Source organism: Artemia sp. Qi Xiang Cuo, chromosome 4 (genome assembly GCF_049724085.1).
Source record: "Artemia sp. Qi Xiang Cuo chromosome 4, ASM4972408v1, whole genome shotgun sequence".
NCBI classification, from domain to species: Eukaryota; Metazoa; Arthropoda; class Branchiopoda; order Anostraca; family Artemiidae; genus Artemia; species Artemia sp. Qi Xiang Cuo.
In genome coordinates this window covers 28,035,460-28,041,459 of record NC_142797.1, presented here as the reverse complement: position 1 = coordinate 28,041,459, position 6,000 = coordinate 28,035,460, and positions in this window count along the sequence as shown.

Below are 6,000 nucleotides of genomic sequence, written 5' to 3'. Positions count from 1 at the left end.
TGCAAATACCAAAACTATCAAACATTTCAGCCTACTTGAACAAACTTCTTAAATACAAGCAATTGAACATGATGATAAAAGCAAGAATCTTCTAAACACACGTATCTTTATTTGGAGCACATGGAGTCCAACTAGAATGGGGAATGTCTTACCTCTCAGGGAGATCTCAGCATTTCCCAGTTAATGGTTCTTTTCCTCTACTTTGCTTATATCAAAAGGTGTCCCACAGGGTTCTGGGCCATAACCACTTTTGTTTTATTTTATATTAACGGTCTTATTGATGGTCTTCATCCCCATGGGCACCCTGTCCTCTTTGCTAACGACAGTAACTTTTTAGTGCTGCTGTGGAACTACTATCTGTCACTTCCGTAGCCCAAGGTATTGTTTATAAAGTGAAAAAGTGGTGCTGGTCAAATGGTATCGCTCTTTACAGCCGGAAGAGTGCCTTTGTACATTTTAGGACCCCTTATTGTGTGTGTGAGGCACAGAGGACAATCATCCTGACTTTTGGGAACAAGATTATACCGCAAATTACCAAGGTGACTTTCCTCGGTATGTTTCTTTATTGTTTTCTTTCTTTTAAACTCCATATTACTCACACCCGTTCCCTCCTTCTCCGAGTCTTTGATGTTGCACCAGGTGAACTCTTTTCTTCCCCCAGATGTCATGCTTTCTCTTTATTATACTTTTATTTTTCTTACCTTTCATATTGTTGCTTTGTCCGGGGTAGTACAAACAAGTCTCTTCTGCGCTCACATCAAAGAGCCCAAAATAAGGCAGTGAAGGCTATTTTTCCTCTCCCTCGGCTTTGCCCTTCGTCATAGTGATGAAATAAAAAATAAAAAAAAATTAAGGAGCAACATCAAAACTTAAAACGAACAGAAGCCATAACGTATATGAAAGGGGTTGCCTCCTCTTCAAGACCTTGCTCTTTACACTAAAGTGTTTTAAAAAATTTTGAAAAAGCTCATTTCTCTAATTAAACAGCCCTTGTATTTTAGGAGTTGTACTTATAGAATTGGGATACAAATTCAAACTTTAGCGTAAAGAGCGAGGTCTTGAGGAGAGGGCAACCCCTTTCTTATACGTGATAATTTCTTTTCGTGCAGATTTACTGTTCATAAGCAATCATTAACAGCAGCTCGGAGATTTGAGCTGCGCAGTTTTAGTTCAGTATTTTTTTTTCTCCCTCCATTGTTTATTTTTTCCCTTTTCTTATTGTTTCTCTCTCTTTTCGTTTAACTTATTGATTCATTTTCGTGTGTGTGGACCTGGGACGGTCAGGAACTACTGAAAGTTAATAATGTTAAGCAGGTAGTCTTTGTTTTTCTTTGCTTTCATAGTATATTATTTCTTGCTTTCTTTCCTTATTTTCTATTACTCTCTTTTTGTTGGTAAATTTCACCGTATTCCATTGTATATTCTCTGTTTCCTATTTTTTTGGGAGGGGGTATTCTGAAACTTAGTGTATTTTTCATTGTATTTGTGGTTTTCTGTATTTGTATTGTTAGACCTCACACAAGCTAAGCTTCTTGGGTTAAATAACCCTTAGTAGTGCTTGTAAATTTTTTTTTGATTGATTAGGCAAACCAAAAGACGCTATGTGCACGACAGTTTTCAAAATATCTGTAATGTCTCAGGAATGGCTTGGGGGATCAAGTCGAAAATTTCAGGTGGTGTATTTTTCTTTTTCTATGGAGGGGGTCACTTGGATCTCAAATTTTGAGTTAAAGAGGGGAGCTGGTAGACCAAAAGACACTGTGTGTATGCAAGTAATCGAAAAAGTATACTGGTAACATCTCAGAGACGGCTTTAGGGATGAAGTTTAAACTTCCAGTTACTGATGAACAAAAAAAGGGGGAGGGTGGGGTAAGGGGACTTCAAATATTTTGTTGTCATTTTTACTTGATTTGGGAAAACAGGCTCTTGCTTTCCCCCCTCCCCCCCAATTTTGATGAAATTACGCCACTGCAGAGGACCTACGACGACTTCAAACGCAGTTTTGCAGCAACATATGTGGCGCTTCGTCATTCTTTGAAAGTTCACTATATAATCTGGTTGCTTCTTCATTGTTTTGCCTTTTTCTTTATTTTGTTTTTGCCTTTGTCCTTGTAATTGTTTGTTATTTTTTAATTTTTTTGAGCTTTGTAGCTTGTTATTGTTCTTTGTCTTGCAGGTTTTTTTTATTATCTTTCTTTTCTTCGTTGCCTATAAGTTTCACATTTTTAGTTTCAATTTACCCTCTGCTATTTCAGCCTGTTTGTTTGATATCTTGTTCATTTGTAAAGATATTTTGTGCATTTGTTATGTTTGGTAAATCTGGCTGATTTTTCATTTTTTTTGAATCCTTCCTTTCTTAAATAAGTTATCTTGGATCAACCGAGTAGTGCTGGCAAACAAGAGGCCCACAAACTTGACCCTCTTCTTGAATATATGGTTAATTTTTGATGCAATTATCACACTACCATTGATTTCTGTGATAAAATCACGCCCTCTTTATCTTTAAATAGTTATTTTAATTTATTTGGTTTGAATGTACGTGGGATACGAGATAAGTGGGATAGTCTGAAATCATATTTGTGGTCTGATAATTCTTGCCCTTTTGATGTATTTGGTTTAACATAAACATGGTTATCTGATAGTGATAATTTAACAGCTTATGATATGCAGGGTTATATTGCTATTCATGTCCCTAGAATGGTAACAAAGTGGTAAGGGGGCATTTCTTTATCTACAAAATTTGATATTAAAATTTAGTAGACAGTATGACCTTGAATCCTTGTTTACTTCAGTAGTATCTAGTAGCAGGACTATTTATTTTCTTGCCATTTATATGAAAAGCAAGTCTGCATGCGTTACTGTTTTCTTTGTTTTATAAGCCCCCTCCTTTTCCAACACAACTGTTCTGTGATTTGCTTGATCAGCTGCCAGGTGTGGGGACTTTGTGTATAAAACGTATTTGTGTTTTGGGAGATTTTAATTGTAATATGTTAAATGTTGGATCAAGTGATGAATGTGACCATCTCTTTGATGTGCTTTCTTCTTCTGGGCTACTTCCTTCAATTTTTTCCCTTCTCGTGTTGATCCTACAAGAAATTCTTCCACTTTGATCGATAATATTTTCATTTCTCATTCTCCAAAATTGAAGTTTACTTCTGGTCTTGTTTTCACTGATCTGTCTGATCACTTCCCTATTTATCTATCACTTTTTGTGCCTAAAACTGAGATTGCTGTGAATGAGCAAGGTGAATCTTCTTTTAGAACTTTTACAGATAAAGAAATTTCTAATTTAATTCTTAGTCTTCAGAGTAATGATTGGTCTAGTGTTCTTGAAGCTAATGATATTGATTGTGCAACGAATTTATTTTTGTGTCGTATGGGAGCTCTGTTGGATAAGCATTTTCCTCCTAGAAAGAGGCCAAGGAATTCTATACCCAAATGTCCATGGATGTCTAGAGGTCAGATCAATGCTACACATATGAAGGCGTCTCTGTTCACGGCTGCATGTAAAAGTAAAACACAGGATGATCTTTTGAAGTATAAACATTATAAAAATGTATTTGCGACTTCAGTACGTGCAGCCAAAAGGCTCTATTTTTCACGTCGAATCGATGAGTGTAAGAGGAACTTGCAAAAGGTTTGGAATGTAGTTAATGAAGCTACTTCTTGCAAGAAACTCAAACAGTCCCCCCCATGTCATTACAGGAATGCTGATGGATCTATTGTGGATAAAAAATCTTCAGCAAACGCCTTCAATTCGTATTTCACCACTCTTCCTTCAGTTCCCATTCAACCCAAGAGTAGAGTAAGTAGTTTTCCCATTTGCAGAAAAGTCATTTTTCCTTTCCCCATGCAGTGATATTGAAATTTATATTATTATTTCCCAGCTTCCAAGTAGCCGTTCTGTTGATGGTTTTGGTTTGAGTAATAATGTTCTTAAAAAAATCGGTCAGTTTGTTTCTAACCCCACCTCACACATAACTAACCTCTCTCTTTCTTCTGGTGTTTTCCCTCATTTATTTAAAGTTGCTAATGTTTTACCTTTACATGAAAAAGGTGATTCATCACCAATTCCAAAGTATAGAACCATTTCTCTTTTTCCGGTCATCTCTAAGGTTGTTGAAAGAGTAGTGTATCATAGACTCTCTTCATTTGTTTTTAGTACTAATACGACTGCAGAACATTCTATCGTAACTATCAATCAGCATGGTTTTCGTACCGCTTTCTCTACCTCGTACACACTTTCAGACGCAAAAGAGTTTGTGCGCTTCAGTTTGAAAAAGGGCTAGCGTGTCTTGGGTTTATATCTAAACTTTTCAAAGGCGTTTGATATGGTTGACCACCCTGTTGCTTTGTCTAAACTATCTTTATTTGGAGTACATGGAGTCCCACTAGAATGGTTAAGGTCTTATCTGTCGGGGAGATCTCAGTATGTTTTAGTTAATGGTAATTCTTCCACTACTTTGCCTGTATTGAAGGGTGTCCCACAGGGCTCTGTGCTTGGACCTCTTTTGTTTTTAATTTACATTAATGATCTCGTTGATGGTCTTCATCCCCTTGTTCATCCTATTCTTTTTGCTGATGACAGTAACTTTTTCATTGCTGCAGTGGACCTGCCATCTGCCACTTCCCTAGCTCAAGGTCTTCTTGATAAAAGTAAAAAATTGGTGCTGGCCAAATGGTATGACTCTCAACAGCCAAAAAAGTGCCATTGTACACTTCAGGACCCCTTATCGTATGAGAGACGTAAGGGAGCCAATCATCCTGACTTGTGGGAATGATATTATACTGCAAGCTGCTATGGTGAAATTTCTTGGTGTGTATCTTGACTGTTTTCTTTCTTTTAAACCTCATATAACTCACACCCGTTCCCTCATCTTCCGCCAGTCTTCAATGTTGCACCGGGTTAACTCATTTCTTCCCTCAGATGTTATACTTTCTCTTTATTATGCTTTTATTTTTCCTTGCCTTTCTTATTGCTGCTCTGTCTGGGGTAATACTAATAAATCTCTTCTCTGCTCACTTCAAAGAGCCCAAAATAGGGCAGTGAAGGCTACTTTTCTTCTCCCTCGGCATTACCCTTCCTCTGATCTTTATAATGATACTCGAATAGCTCCGCTGGATCGTATTATGGGTAAAATTAATCTTTATTTAACGCATTCTGCTTTTCTAGGTACACTTCCACCGCGTCTGCAGCAATTTTTTTCACGGACAGGCTCAGGTAGGTACTCTACTTTTTTACGTAGTTCTTTTCGTAGACTTATTTTGCCCAAACATTCATCTACAGCAGCCCAGAGGTCTCCTGTTTATGAATCAATTCAGTTATGAAATTCAATCCCACCAGATGTCCCGTTATTTCTGTCTGCAAAGGTAGTTATTCGTCGTGTCTTTCCAGCTTAGTAACTTCTCTCTCCTTCGTTTATTTTCCCTGTTTTCTCTTTTCCTAGTGTTTCTCCTTTTTGTGTTTTTCCCTTATATATCGTTATTATTACATTTTTTTTTTTTTACTGTATGGTAGTGTTTATTCTCTTTAATCTTTATTTCATATATATTTTTTGATTTATAGTAATATTTATGGTTGTTTTAGTGCTTTATTATGTTGTAAGGCCCACAACAAGCCAAGCTTCTTGGGCCAAATAATTTTTCTTTACGTTTGTAATTGAGTTTAGTATTAATAAAATGATTGATTGATTCATGTCTTTTTCAATTTTACCTCTTTAGTATGCACTTCTTCCATTTAATGTTTACATTTTTTCAACGTTGTATTGTTCTGATCTATGTTATTTCTCTTTCTTTTTCTACCTTTTAAATTGTCTTCTTTATTTCTATAAGCATCTTCTGCCTCCTTTTCTTCAAATAGATCTGCCAGTCTCTCGAATGTCTCGTATTTCAAGTCAAAAACTTCCAATTCATCTTTGAAAAACTGCTAATATTGATTAAATCTTGTTATCTAAATTCTTCATGTGCCCATCTATTCTGGAATAATCAGTATCCTTCCTG